We start from the raw sequence: 16319 nt of genomic DNA on the forward strand, positions 1-16319 counted from the left end.
AGGAGCGGAGGGCACACAGCCAGCGGCGGCAGCCTAGGAGCAGGAGGCAGAGAGGGCGCGCTGCGACCCGCGCACCTCGGGCTGGCTGGGCGCCGAGCAACCCCCAGGGGGCGAGCTGCCAGAGCGTTGGGCCGCTGAGAGGGCGCAGCGCAGCTTCCCGCGCTTCGTCTGGATGCAGCCTGGGTCCAGGGTCAATAACCCTCCCCGGCGCCCCCTGCCTGCCCGGCGCGGAGCGGCCTTGGTCTGGCGGGATGTGGGCGAAGGGGTTTGGGGCGGGGGCGGTGGGTGACCCATCCCCCACTCTTACAGCAAAAGTGTTGGATGACTCGCCTGGCTTTGGCGGCGGGGCCCACACTTTTCCACACGTTGTGATGCTCCGCCAGGACTGTAGGCGACAGGGCTGCGTTTGTCCAAATGCTTCTACTTCGAGTTGAAGGGGACTCAGCGGCGCCGAGCCCCGGAGTATCTCGGAGCGCTCCTCCTTGAGGTGTCAATACGCGGGGCTGGAGCTGCCTCGGGAGTGGACAGGCCGCCGTTCGCTCTCCCACACTCGCACTCGCCGAAAACAGAACTCTCTAATTGTGTTGCTTACCGAAGGCAGAAATGAGAGATGGGAAGTGGGTGGGATGCTTCTCCCCAGTGAAATCCCAGTCTCCCCCCGCGCGACCCTCGCACATTAGAACCAAGTACGGTAGGTATCGTATCCACGCCTCCCTGCTCGCTGCGTCCCTGCAGCAGCCCGGGAAGTCGGCGGCACCTCGGCAGGCTCGGCTTCGCGGGCAGTGGAGTCGGCGGTGTAGCCCGGCGAGATGCTGTCATCCCAGGCGCCTTTCCAGTGCTTTGTCCAGTCCTCACCCAAGCACTCGTACACTCCCCAATACATTTCCTTTCCCCTGGGTCTGAGAAATCAACCTAAATATAGGGCTCTCTGGGTCATCAGTCCATCTGTTTCTCTTTTGGGTATTGTTCTTTACACTAGCTGCTGCAGTGTCAAAGGGCGCCGGTGGAACTGTTTTCCCTGTTTACTTTTAAATGAGGCCGATGTCTTTATTTTCATCTGAAGAGAAATAAATGTACATATACTTGAGATTTGCGGGCTTCGATTTGGACTAAAGCTTGGGGGAGAGAGAGACAGTGTGTGTGTGTGTGTGGGGGTGGTGGCGGGAGTGGGGTGGTGGGTGGGGGTGGGTAGCCCTTTTCAACTATGCCTAAGTTGTGAAATGAAAGCTTAAGGCTTCGCGCCGCGACTCACTGCCCCATAACTTCCGAAGTGAAAGCAGAACACAAAACCCTTCGAATTTTCTTGAGCAGCTTTTTCAACTATTTTAATTGCCAAGCAAGACATACGATGCCGTCTTAAAATATTCCTGCACGCACAGTCCACTCAACATCCAGAAACTGAGCCTCGTTTCCGATCTGATGATACTTGTCATTCAACTGGTGGGAGACCCATTTATTTTGTCCCCAGGGTCCCTAAAGATGCCGCTGCCGCTTTCCAATAGCTAGATCTCAACTCTTACAAACTTTTACTAAGCCTCAGATTCCCGCTTGCACTGCTCCAGCTGTTGCTGCCGCAGCTGCCTTTCTCAGACAGAAGCGCTGCGTTGCAATTCTTCAGTTACAATCTGGGTAATAAAGGAAATCATATTAAAACTACAGATTTTTGTATTTTAAAGCGCGATTTCCTTCCCCCAGTAGCGCGTGGCGGAGATGGTTGATGACCCCTGCGGTGCAATCATCCAACGAAAACTTCACTGCTCTGCACCAGTTTTCCTTTTTCTGGATTTAGAAGGGGCGTTGTTACCACAATACTTTAAAAAACACAACTACTTTTTTTGTGGCAAAAGAAAACATTACAATGGAAACAAATGACATATAAATAGTTGTTTTCTCGGCAGCTTGTCGTTCTTTTTGTCTTTTGTAAATTTCTTTGGTGGTCTTAAGTCCTGATTTGGCCTTGGCTACAGTGCAGGAGCCATGGACCTAGACCAGAGACCACGGACCCTGAAAATACCTGCTGAATCTACACCGAAATTGAATGCATAACACAGTTTCCAAATTGTAGGGCTTGTTTTTTATACAATAGCTGAAACCGATAAATTCGTTGTAAGTCATTTGGGAAGATTAAAAAATTTAATTAAAAATAAAATGAAAGGCAGGAAGATTGACATTTGCAGTGCCTAACGCCCCTGAATTTTATTTCCATCTTTAAGAAAAGAAAACTAAAAGCCAAGCCGACTCTGGCAGCGCAGGGAGACTTCCCAGCCATTTTCTCGGGCAGCTAGGATAGCACCTGGGCCGTGCCTGAAATGCCAGTTGCTATGGTCCTGACGGATGGAAAGGAAGCGCAGGTTGGGTCTGCCCAGCATGTCTAAAGCCTGAAACACCGAAGCCACACTTACCTTACTTCCCCAAAGTGACAACGCGCGGGAATTCAGTCACAGCAGAGAACGAGTTGCATCCAGTAACTCCCTTAGCTACCGGGCCCCCCAGAAGTCTCGTAAAGTCGCAAAAGGCGATGCGATTAGCAAGACCGCAGGGAGGGGGGCACTTGTTACTTCTACACTTGCTCTCTGTTTAAAAAAAGGCCCTGAAGTAGGAAAGGTAGATGCCAACCCTTTCTCCCGTCCTTCAACTGCTCACCTTGTCAGCCCAGTACCTAAGATAAACAAAACAAAACAACCTCCCGACAACAACAAACACAACACCCAGATTCAGGCATTCACTCTCTGTATGCCCACCTACTTGGGTTTTCCGTCATCCTTAAGAAACTCAGATGAAAACAGAGCTTTGTTTTAAAAAATACGTTTATTTGTTTATTTCAGATTGCTTCTGAGGAGGAAAATCCTTCTCCCAACGGAGGCCGAGGCCCCTTCTAGGAAGGCGGTTTATTTGCCATGACTTGACCATTACCCCGGCTTAGGGCTTCTTTATTGCATTTGGCACTTGGAGCACAGTCTTCTTGCAGTATTTTGATGTGTTTTGCCAAAAAAAAAAAAAAAAAAATCTGTGTTTAGGGGAAGGTTAATTACGCTTTTCATTCTTCCCTCATCTCCAGCACTGTGGAAGGGAACGGTTCATTAGCTGTAGAGGCAGAAAGGCTAAAAAGCAAGGCTTCTTTTTTTATTTGTAGGGACTGCAGAGTTGTAGGTATTGGCTATAGAGTGCATGTGAGTGTGTGTGACTTTTGCCGGGTAGCCCAGCTTCCAGGCTTTCTGAGCCAAGGCCTCCCCTAAGCCCTGGGGCCGGCTTCCTGCAGGGACAGACATTCAACGTGTAAGACTAGAAATTAACATGTCATTCCACGAATTTCGGTTTCCCTTTCTTTCTTTCTTTCTTTCTTTCTTTCTTTCTTTCTTTCTTTCTTTCTTTCTTTCTTTCTTTCTTTCTTTTCTCTCTCTCTTTTTTTTGGAATTGAAGGTAAGGAGTCGTAAGCAATTTCTCTTTAAACATGTTACTACTGTTTGGGAGTTTATTTTATTTTTGTAAGTTGGGGCCAAGTTGTCCAAGGCTGCAGTCGTGACCTGGGGTAGGAAGGGGGACGCCCGGCTCCATCCTCCCCTGGCTAGAAGGACAAGAGAGCGGAGTTGTCCCCGGCACGCCCGGCTCGCCCCCCTCTCTCCTGGCACCCCCCTGCGCGTTGCCTCCGCTGGAAGCGGGCGGTGAGATGGAGAAACTTGACTTGTCATCTCCTGGTCACCGGCTTTTTCCCTGTTCCCAAGACACCCAGAGCCCTGTTCCCAAGAGCTGAGCCCTCCCACGCTTCATCTCAAAACCGTCTGGTGCTGGGGAAGTGGCCTCAGATGGACGTGGGGGTGGGGCTGGGGAAGCCCCAGTGAGATGGGAGGCAGTTGCTCACTCAGACGGCCCCCACACCTCGCTCCTCAGGCTGCTCAGCTCAGGGCTCCAAGGTTTGGCCAGAACTCTTCTTAGCCTCTCCAGTCTCAGAGGGGCTGCGTGCCTGGCGCGCTGCTTCCCTCGGAGCTGGGTTTACATTGACAGTGTAAACTCACACCTACACATGCGCGTGCTCACCCACACACGTCTTGGCTTCAGGAAGACAAGGGACACTCTTGTGTAGAGGGCAGACACACACTCACTCATTCACTCTCCCCGTTGGGACAGGCTCCTTCCCAGCCTCGTAGGGCAAGGGAGATGGGTTTGGGGAAGAGATGGGTCGGGAGGGAACAGTTACACTCTGATGATGCCAGGTACATTTTTTTGGAGTGACGGTTAACCCTTCTTCCTCTGGAAGCCGCTGTCTAGGCATTTTCTAAAATGGTCTGTAGGGTCTGCTTTTCTTTTCTCCTGGACGGCCCAGGATAAATCATTAGTTCCCTCCCTACTTCCTCACTCCACTAGCCACGGTCTTCTTTCTAAAATTAGATATCCCCCTTCCCACTCTTCTGGCCTTCAGAGTTTACCAGGGAATTTTCAAGGAAATTGGCTGTATAGTGAGAGAAAGTGTGAAGAAGAGGATAAAGAGGAGACAGACAAATCGATCAGAAAACCAGAGAGGGAGACCGGAAGAAAGAAATAGTGTAGTTCTTCCAGATCCTTAGTTTGCACACAGATTGATATTATCCTACCCAGCCCCTCCAGGAAATGAAAAAAGTATAATCCTTGTTAATTACCTTTGCTTACTACATGCCATACAAAAAACTTCAGAGATGTCTCTACATAGGGAAGAAACTGTTTACAAGACTCTTTCAAAAGTGTGACATATTGCTCTAGTTCAGCACTAAAAACCTAAACATACTTAGCCTCCTTTGAAGTGCCCTGGCTGGGGCAGCTTATTTGAGTGTGGTTCAGATATTGCTGTGGGTATAACTAATGGCTTCTACCTATTTAGCTCAAGTGGGAGGAGAGAAAGGCTTGAATTCCTTGTCCAGTGGGTCCCTCTGGAGACTGGGTTCTGGCTTCTTGCCAATTCTGTACAATGTCAACATTGAATATTTGAATTCCCAGACTCTATTTAACAAGTTTCTAAATAAATAAACTCATTGTGTGTCTGTGTTTAAAATTATTTCACCTCTTTCATAAAAGCTACAGCATCTTATTACATTGGCCTTGCAAGTTGATTTTAAGAAAATAAACAAACAGATCTCAAGGCATTTTAATAACCAGATCTCCACAATTCGTATGTATTGTGAAGCCATTCTCCTACGTGTGGCTGCATAGCGGCTACTTAGAGGGATTGTGGGCTGTTCTGTGTGACCTGATAGTGAATTATAATAAAAACCCCAACTTAGTTCGGAAAGTCAGTGAAATATTAACTGCGTCTAAAGGGAGCCTTGACTGTGTAACTTTAGTGCATTTAGATACTTGATAATTTTGTCTACTGGGTCTGCAGCGGACAGAGAGCCTCGCTGATGTGTCCTAAATGGTTGTCTGAATACAGACCCCCTTCCCTATTGGTATCAGTAGGTCTAGAACTCTGCCCAGATGGTTTTGTTTCTAGGCACTTTTTTATCTGTGTGTGTCCTTGTAAGTCGGAAGAAGTAAATACACAGATGTTATCTTCATATTTCACTTTGGTGAAAAAACCACAAGTCCTATGGTTTTACTAATTACTCAGCGTTTAAATATCCATACAGCATTTTTATCTATATAGAAACATAGTTGTTCTAAGAAGTACATACTGAATTTTTTTTTTAAGGCAAGTTCTAGTCCTTTTGAAAGTGTGGACCACATCTGGAGTTGTTAGGAAAGAAAGTGGAATTTACTCTAATTTATGTGTATAAAGCATAACGTTATTAGAAAGAATGGGATTTGAAAGGGCACACAGCAAAACCCATAACATTTAGTGGGTAATGTGGAGAACTCAAAGCCAAGACAGAAATACCATCAACCCATGCAAACCCTAAAATAGATTACAATGACCTCAGCCATTTTCATTTTCAAAAATAATAACCATGATTAAAATGGGGGAGTGTTTTGCTTGGAACCATACTCGTCGGCATTGTTATAAAAGCTGTTTTGTGGTTAAAGAACTGTTTCATTATAGAAAAAAAGGGAACTGAAATTTTAATCAAATTCCTGACTCTTCAAAATCACACATTCTTGAATTAATTCTTATTTTGATATTAGTTGTTATTTTTATTCATTAGCAAACATGCTTTTGGCTCGTAAATTCAGCCAAATTCTTGACTATTGGCTTTTATAACAATTCTAAAGGAGAAATTTATTTAGAAAAGAGATTTTATCACCTTAGTAAACACGTGTGTAGGGTCATTAACTACAAAACATAAAGAACCAACATTTCCTAAACCTTGTTCAAGAACCTGCCTAAATGAATTAGTTGTATATGTCAAGGTTGTTCAAATGATGACATTTATGAATGAAAGTGCTTGTACATAGCAGTTTTTGGGCTTTGGCGATGGGCAGGCTTACACAACAAATATCAATGTGCTAGACCCTGTGCATGGGCAAGCCATGTTCCCTACTCTCACAAGCATTACAAACGTACATATCAGTGTTTGAATATGCGCATGATCCCTGATTGAAAAGTCAGGTCCTTTTCAAATTACTGAATGCCTCTGAGGTCTAGCATCTTTACTTGTGAAGTGGGAGTAATAATACTACCCTCCTTGGGCTGCTGTGAGAATTAATTGGTATAATGTGTGTAAAGTACCTAAGGCACATGCAATCACTGAATAAATCTTAGTCAGTTTCAGTTTCCTTATAATTTATCAGTTAAATTTTCTGAAGAAGAAACACCCTTTTTTCCCCTCCTGTTCAATGTTTTTATCCAGTTTCCTTTTTAAAAGTATTTGCATGTCTATAGTAAGCATTTTGTATGTCTTCTCAATAAATTATGCCCTCAGAATGAAAGGAAGTCGTATCTAAAATTTGGGCACATGAAAACTGTCCATACCAAGCCAAACTAGGCAGGAAATTTGTTCTGAAAACTTGAGCATCTTCTTTTGCCCTTTATTTGGAGTGGGGGTGAGGGCAATGTGTAAATAAAATGATTGAGATTTCAACTTTTCGCCACAGATTGTGGCATTGTATAGCCACACAGCCCAAATTTAGTTTTGCATAATCTCTAATTGTCATTAGACAATACGCCCTCCTGAATGAAAATGTGACTTTTAATGGAATGAGTTTATAAGTCACTTTACTACTGTGGCTGGGTTGCTTCTCTTTAAATGAATGGATTGGACTAGAGCAGAGCTTGTAGATTTGCAGGTACCATAAATGAGTGAAGCAAGGTGGGTGTAAGCCTTAAGCTCTCTCCTATTTTTATTTAATTTTTCGATACCTAGTCTTTGTATTTCAGAACAAGAGGGAGTGGTGGAGACGGTGGGAAACTGGCAGTTAAGCCTCCTCTAAAGGTGGCAGCTTCTTTTCAGCTACAGCTCACTGTTACCATTTGGGCACGGGGGTTCAGGGTCGCCAGGTCTTCTACTTTTTAAGAGAAGCCACAAATCTGGGTTTTTATGTAATTTTTCTCTACTTTATAAAATGTTGATTCAATTTAAAAAAATTCTGGACGCCCAACCAAACACCTCTGCCTGCAATATGTAGTTTGCAAGGTTTGCAATGTCCAGATTTATTGATTTTCAAGGGTCCTTCAAAGTTTCATTTTATGGTGATATCCATAAAGGTTTCTGAACATTACTTTGTGTTTTAAGATCTATATTTTCTTAATATTATGTGTGTGTTAGTGTGTGTGTGTGTGTGTGTGTTTTGATAGGTGGAAGTACTTATTACAGAATCTGATATCTGGCCATTTATCTGGAAAAATAATCTTTTACGACCATGTTGTGTCTTTTCTTTCCCTCCATGCCATTTCATCATTAATTGGCTTAAGAAGATAAACTGAAACATTCCCTCCCCTTCTTGTAGCCACTGGCTACCATTCTTATTTCTCACTAAACCCAATTCTTTGATTTGTGGGCTGGGGGTTGGGCAGTAAATCATTAGAAGACAGTCATCTGTGGTTTTCCACAATGGTAGAAGGAGTCATTTGGCTACTGTGGATATTCAGAGGAAGAGCTCACCCCTGCCCTCCTAGAAGAGTCCAGATGTAATGTCCTGTACATCTGTAACTGAGGAACCCAACTGATTTTTAAGACCTGAACCTACGATGGAGAAATTAGTTTTTAAGAGATGAATGTCTTATATGACAAGAGTGGCTTTCCTTGTAGGAAGGTCATATATGTTCAGGGAACATGTGAAAATAAATATACTTTGCTCCGTCTATTATCGTGAGTTGTATTTCTAAGCAGAAGTGATAGGTAAATAACAGGTAAAATTAAATCTTTAGGATTAAAAGGTGTGGTGGTGGAATGTCAACACAATGAACTCTCCCAATAAAGATTTGACTAAGCACTTTATAAGATCTAACTCAATACTGTAGTCATGGGACTCATCAGTGAATAAATGACACTATCAGTGAACATTGTTGGGAATATCTTCGGATGATGCAATGCTTTTAAAGGAGGATTCTAAGTAGTGATGAACCATGCATATAAGCACTATCAGTGGATTATCACCTCATTCCCAATCTTTATACCTGATGCTGAATCTCAAATTCCTAAGCTTGGCTGTTGAGGGGCTCTACTTTTGTGCCAGAAGAATGTGGTGACTCTTTGCCTGGGGTGAGATTTGCCTGGGGTTTGAATCTTGGCTCCACCACTAACTAGCTGGTTGAAATGAAGGCAAGCCACGTAACCTTTTTGTGCCTCAGTTTCCTTGCTTATGGACTAGAGGTACCTACTTCATGTAAGGGCTCGATCAATTAATGCATTTAGAGTGCCTTAAATAGAATAAGAGCTCAATAAGTTTTTTTATTGACTTTTCAGGCTCGTCTTACTCAAGACTGGACCATTTAGCCTACCTTGTTTACTCATTCTATACCTCTCAGTCTCTTATCAGCCTACTCTTGTGTTTCTACCATCCAAATTTTGGCCATAATGTTGCCATAGTTTGTAAATCTACCCATACTGTACATTGACCATCAAAATCTAACTCCTCTAAGATTTCATTTGAACTGCTACTTCTTCATGATCACTCCTGGAGATGAGACTTCTGTATGTTATTTCATTCCAATAGTACGGAATTGTCTTTACCTGTCATCATTTTGACATTTTATTATAAATTGCTTGTCTTCATGGTATATATCTTATTTTTCTAGACAAACTGTAAAACTCCTGGAGAGCCCATTTCTGTTTTGTATAGGGCCTAATACTATGCTTTGCTTATGGCAGATATCAATACGATTAGGTGATGGTGGTTAGCAATGGGCTTTGGTGGATTATGTGAACCCCTTCAATTTCTTTGCCTGTAAAACTTGTGCAGTTAAGTAATGTCAGCACCAGAATTCTGGGATATCTGACATTTCAAGTGCATACTAAATCCACAATTGACCTATTTTGACAGTGATAAACCACCTGGAAAGTGGAGTATTAGTCCTAATTTTCACCAATAATGTCCCTCATTTTGCCAGTGCAGGTATAGCTCATGACTCCTCACTTAAATCGCAAATTGTTATTGATCTTAAACTCTGTACTAGACCTGATTCTGGAGAATGTCAAAGAAGTCAAGGTAGAAATGGTAAAGCATTCTGTGGACTCATGTCATTCCTAGGGATTTGGGAATATTCAGTTTACAAGTCATCAGAAGCCAAGTTTTTATCTAAATCCTAACACCAATTTAGGCAGTTTTGCTGTCTAATATTTATGCTCTATTAATATAGAGCCTAGTGTCAAGCATTTTGCTGTATATTTAAATGCACTTTTATGATTAAAGATTCTTTCAAACAATTTAAGGTTGATAGATAATGTATTGAATCTTGTTTTACTGATTAAATTAACCCAACTCACTCAACTCTGTTCCCTTAATTCAAGTGCAAACATGACTTCTTTTTCTCTGCCCCTCCCCACTCGTCTAACCCCCATCCATCATTTCACAAATCAACCATCTCTATAGAGAAAATAGGACTGTCTGTGTCTTGGACAACTGTCCTCAAGTCCTGAATGATTACAGGCTTTTAGTGCCTGTTAGGAGTTTTCTTTTACCAAGAACAGTCATATATGGTTTCTTGTGTGCCAGGACTGCTCCTAAGTCAATGGGAACCCCTTTAAATGAGGGTAAGACTAAGAACCACAGCTTTTATGCTTTGCATAGACTTTACTTTTGGTGAGCACTATGAAATTAGTAATAAAATGTTTCATGATAAAATGATAATAAAAACAAATGGAGGGATGGAATAACTATCTTGGTTTTGGCTAGGGTCATAGTTCATGACTTTCTTTTGGGTCCCAGACTCCTTTGAGAATCTCATAGAAAGTATGGAGCTTCTTTCCAGAAAATGCACATTCACATAAACATTTTCATCCAATTTTAGCAGCTCATGGATTTCTAAATTTCTAAATGGTTGAATGGGGGTTCAACCATTTTTTCAGACTTGATTCACTTTAGCATGTTTATTATAAAACATCTTAAAGTTTTTATTAATCTTTTTTCATTATCTTATAAACAGTATTTTTTCTTATTACAAAATTTATACACAATAATTTTTAAATGAAAAGAATGTATCAAATAAAAACGAAAGTTATTTTCTTTCTTTTTTGTCATAAATTGCCTGTAGATGACCACCATTCATCCTTTAGTGTACCTTCCAGCAGATTCTTCCTCCATGCATATATTAGCACATACATACATATAGATTTACAACTTTTTACAGCAACTTGCCTTTTCTTTTTTTCCTTCTTCATAGGTTATTGGGATACTGGTGGTATTTGGTTACATGAGTAAGTTTTTTTAGTGGTGATTTGTGAGATTTTGGTGCACCCATCATCTGAGCAGTATACACCGCACCATATTTGTAGTCTTTTTTTTCTTTTTTTTTTTTTTGAGGCGGAGTCTTGCTCTGTCACCCCGGCTGGAGTGCAGTGGCCGGATCTCAGCTCACTGCAAGCTCCGCCTCCCGGGTTTACGCCATTCTCCTGCCTCAGCCTCCGGAGTAGCTGGGACTACAGGCGCCCGCCACCTCGCCCGGCTAGTTTTTTTTTGTATTTTTAGTAGAGACGGGGTTTCACCGTGTTAGCCGGGATGGTCTGGATCTCCTGACCTCGTGATCCGCCCGTCTCGGCCTCCCAAAGTGCTGGGATTACAGGCTTGAGCCACCACGCCCGGCCCCATATTTGTAGTCTTATTCCTCGTCCCCTTTCCACCCTTCCCCCCAGGTCCCCAAAGTCCATTGTATCATTCTTATGCCTTTGCATCCCCATAGCTTAGCTCCCATATATCAGCGAGAACATCAATGTTTGGTTTTCCATTCCCGAGTTACTTCACTTAGAATAATAGTCTCCAGTCTCACCCAGGTCGCTGCAAATGCTGAAACCAAAAAAGAAAACTATAGACCAGTATCGCTGATGAACATAGATGCTAAGATCCTTAACAACATAGTAGCTAACCGAATTCAACAACATATCAAAAAGATAATCCACCATGATCAAGTGGGTTTCATACCAGGGATGCAGGGATGGTTTAACATATGCAAGTCAATAAATGTGATACACTACATAAACAGAATTAAAAACAAAAATCACATGATCATCTCAATAGATGTGGAAAAGGCATTTGACAAAATTGAGCATCCATTTAGGATTAAAACACTGAGCAAAACTGGCATTTAAGGGACATACCTCAATGTAATAAAAGCATTATTTTATTGTGACAAACCCACGGCCAACATAACACTGAGCAGGGAAAAGCTGAAAGCATTCCCTCTGAGAACTGGAACAAGACAATGATGCCCACTCTCACCACTCTTCTTCAACATAGTGTTGGAAGTCCTAGCCAGAGCAATCAGACAAGAGAAAGAAATAAAGGGCTTTTTCTTTTTTTAAACTTAATAATATACCTTGGATCTTTTGTCTGTATGTATCAATCTAAACCATTCTTTTTAAAGGCAGAAGATCCTCTATTGTTTGGATCTAACACGTTTCATTGAACCAATTCTCCATGGATAACATTTGGGTAGTGTCCATTTTTCAGAACAGAACAGAGAAGTTCCCCAACCAGGACCCAAAGAAAATGAAAGTGAAGTCTGCAATTAAAGGAAGCTCACAGTTCAGGGTGAAGTGTGCTGACCTCTGAGACATGGGCACAGCAGGGCTTTGGGAAGGTCATAGAGGGTTGCCTCACCCTGTCAGAGCAGATCAGATTTCCAAGCATCTTCACCTTCTGGAGGATCAAGGGTCTAAAACCAGAGCTAAGGTATATCTTTCTAAGATCCACAGAAATATATCTGTGATATTTCACGCTTACTGGATGATTCTGGGTGTTATATTATGCCCCATTTCCATTTCTTCCTGCTGCTTGGAACAGGCTGTAGCCAAAATCAATCCATGTAGCCCCAACTGGGTAAGGATAAGTAAGTTGTCAGAGTTTCAGGCCTCAAGGCTTTTTTCGTTGTTGTTGAGTGATTTCCGTGTTTGTGTGGGACATTATTATCATACTGCCTTATCCTGTACATGTACCTAAAGCCAACTGATGCTACTAGACTTACCAAAACTTTTTTGATGTTCTTTAAAAAATTACCCACAATAATTTCTAGCTTATGGATTGTAAAGACCATTTTTTTTTTTTTTTGAGACGGAGTCTCGCTCTGTCGCCCAGGCTGGAGTGCAGTGGCCGGATCTCAGCTCACTGCAAGCTCCGCCTCCCGGGTTTATGCCATTCTCCTGCCTCAGCCTCCCGAGTAGCTGGGACTACAGGCGCCCGCCACCTCGCCCGGCTAGTTTTTTGTATTTTTTAGTAGAGACAGGGTTTCACCGTGTTAGCCAGGATGGTCTCCATCTCCTGACCTCGTGATCCGCCTGTCTCGGCCTCCCAAAGTGCTGGGATTACAGGCTTGAGCCACCGCGCCCGGCTGTAAAGACCATTTTTATAGAAAAATGTTTTTTGCTGGGTAATCTGACTATGGGAAAATTTTTATAATGGAAACTATCACTTTTAACTATAGCATAAAAAATATGACAGTATAATGTTACACACTAAAGCCCATCAGATGCAAAATTCCAGTTTTTGATTATAAGTTATAAACCAGGATGCAGAGACTTCTGAAAAGTGGTTTTCTTTGGCAATGATGTTGTTGATTAAATATAAAAAATTCAGAAAAAATTAGTTCAGCCCATTCCTTTACACAGAAGGTTACAAAAATGGAATAGCTGGGTTTTGGTTGTACTGGGAAGAACTATTTTGCTTATTAAAGTTCATTGGATTACATCAGATTGCAAACATATTGGACATTTTAGACTGGATTTGAAAAGGTACCATTCAAGGAGTTAAAATTATTCATATAAATCTTTAAGTGATTAATTTACTTTGCAATTTTAATTCCTTAGAGCACAATATTTGTTCCAAATGCATACTTTTTTTTGGTGTGGATGTTTACTTGTTGTTCCATGAGGGCATTACTCTATTAACATTTTTCAAAGTATATTTTAAGTTAGATCAATCAAATTGAATTAATAAATAGTTATCGAGTACCTAGTATATGTAAGGCATGATGAATTAAATCCTATAAACACTCAATTTCCTGAAAATATTGAACACCAACATTTGACAGATATACATATACCCCGGCAATGATTTATTAACAAGCACAAAGATATCCATGACTACAAACTGGTTTTGTGAGCTTAGAATACTAAATCCTAAGCCTATCTCTTCTCCAGATATTTTGTTTTCCTTTTTTTTTGAGATGGAGTTTTGCTCTTGCTGCCCAGGTTGGACTGCAATGGAGCGATCTCGGCTCACTGCAACCTCCACCTCCTGGGTTCAAATAATTCTCTTGTCTCAGCCTCTGGAGTAGCTGAGACAGGGTTTCACCATGGTGCCCAGGCTGGTCTCGAACTTGTGTGCTCAAATGATCTGCCAGCCTCAGCCTTCCAAAGTGTTGGGATTACAGGCGTGAGCCACCATGTCAGCCTGGTGTTTTCCTGTAAAGTCTCCTATCACATTTGTCTGTTGTTAGGGAAATGCTGATTGCAATAACTGAGTAAGATGTAGGATGTATTTACACAGCCTGTAAATACTTTATAGAAATACAAGCCTTGGATCTGCAGATAGGCAAATTACTCTTTCCATGCTCACAGTTTTAGTGTATTTTATCCTCTGTGCAGTTAGAGCAAACTTTCCCATCATAGTTCGAGACCAAGTTCTCTTTAAAGGATCTCAAAGAATTCCTCCAGCTTCTTGCCACTTACAGCTCTGTCTGAGAGCAAAGATCTGATCAAAATGCCCAAACTGAAGTCTCCATGGTTTCCAAAGGTGTATCTTTCTGCTAGGTTCAATTTTTATCCAGCAGAAGATAGTGCTACCCTGAAACTGATGTAAACTCACAGAAGTGGCTTGTCTCTCAGGCTGGCATGTGATTTTCTTGTTCATGAAACAGAAATAAGAAAAAAAGCACTGCGTTCTCTTCCAACTGTCTTTGCCAACCATCTTGCTGAGCTGTGTGTATGCATCCAAGCCAATGTTCCAGCCACTAGGCTTGGCACAGAAATCAGTGCATTGAACATCATTACTTTTGGGCACAGTCTGAAATTCTAAGCAAAATTCCCCATTTGCCTAAATGCATAAGATGCGAGTGATTTACGTATCCTGTTGATAATGATGCAATATTAAAATACCAGCAGAGACCGTGGTTTGACCCATGAAGCAGCATTGTATCATCTTTTTTTTTTTTTGTTACCTAAAAATGCTGGGTAGATAGATAGATCATTAGAGAATGGGAAATGTCAAGGTGAAAAGCATTGTATGTCTAGGGTTTTCAAAGTGCCTCATGGTCTGTATATCAGATCTCTCTTCTTGCCCTCGAATGATGGTAATATCAGTCACCAAGGTTTTACCTTCAAGACAAAATACTCTGATACCTAATACAGTACAATGAGCTCTATCTTAGTTAACCTTCCAAGTGAATCCTTGGCATTGGCCAGGACTTGTAGAATGTGACATGTGTTTCCTTCTACTGCTTCTGGAGTAATTTACCTACCATGTCATAACATCTCATTATGAAGCTTATTAATTACTAATAACTTTCCTAGGAGGAAAATGCTCTCTGTGGCATTTTGAGCCCTCCCCGCCTTGAAGATAGGGACTTGTTTTTTTTCTTAGGTGTGATTGTCTCCAAAGTTCAGTATATTTTGGGTACCGTGAACATGTTTTCTGGCAGATAATGCTGACTGGGAAGTCAGGATGTAGGGGTGAGTCTCCAGTTTGCTATTTATCAGTATGGTATCCTTCTGCAGGGCATTAACCCTCTGAGCCTCAGTGTCCTCAAGTGTAAGAGAGGAACAATAATTACCTTTGCTTTGGCTTCTTCCAGACCAGTAATGCTAACATAAGATGGCATATGTGTAAGCTTTTATCAGCTGCAAAAAGCTGTGTGAACTTAACACACTTAGAATTTCTTATTATAAACTCTAGAAATTATAGAATATTAAAAATGCTAAGAGGATGTTAAGAATGTAGACTCTGGAACCACATTATTTAGGTTTTGCAATTTTAATTCCTTAGAGCACAATATTTGTTCCAAATGCATACTTTTTTGGTATGGATATTTACAGGTTGTTCCATGAGGGCATTACTCTAGTTAACATTTTTCAAAGTATATTTTAAATTAGATGGCTTGGCTCTGTTACTACCTAGCTTTGTGGGAATTGGCCAGCTATTTACTTCTCTGTGCCTGAATGTCATCCTCTGTGAAATGGAGATAATTTATAACAGCAACAATAAGTAATAACGCCAGTCAAGGTCGTTTAGTGTTCATGCATCATTGCAGTTAATTCTCACATCTCTACGAGGTGGAGGACATTATTGTCTTAGCTTAGAGATGAGCACTCTGGAGACATGTTTGTTCTTTGCTCCAAGCCTCTCAGCTTTAAGTGCAGAGCCAGGATCCAAACCTTGATGTGCTTTACAATAAAGTCCAAGAACTTAATCTGAATGAATGCTCCACTGCCTTATTTTTTTTAATCCAGAAATAAAAGTAGAACATTACATTGCCTGGGCATTCCAAAGCTCATAAAAGGTAATAAGATTTTGGATAAAAGACACTCTATAACTTAAAGAAATGATTTCATACACCTCTTAGTAAAGAGGAATTTTGCTGCAATTTAAAATAAGAAAGTTTCTTTGTATGACAGAGGCTGGTCATCACTTCATCTTTCATTTTCTTCCTCGAGTTATCTACATTGTGATTTTCTATCATGTTATGATTTTAGTTTTGTTTAGGGAGCTCCAAATGTCTTGGTTGAATGAATGACTTAGGGATACTTCATTACTTCATCACAAGTTAA

At 41.6% G+C, this 16319-nt stretch overlaps 1 protein-coding gene across 3 annotated transcripts in view; it reads left to right on the forward strand.

The window, feature by feature from the left end:
• The window catches only part of MECOM (MDS1 and EVI1 complex locus), a 604775-nt gene that overhangs the window by 1316 nt on the left and 587140 nt on the right, over nt 1-16319 (forward strand). The window lies entirely within an intron of this gene.

This window comes from Colobus angolensis, unplaced genomic scaffold (assembly GCF_000951035.1).
Source record: "Colobus angolensis palliatus isolate OR3802 unplaced genomic scaffold, Cang.pa_1.0 Scaffold289, whole genome shotgun sequence".
NCBI classification, from domain to species: domain Eukaryota; kingdom Metazoa; phylum Chordata; class Mammalia; order Primates; family Cercopithecidae; genus Colobus; species Colobus angolensis.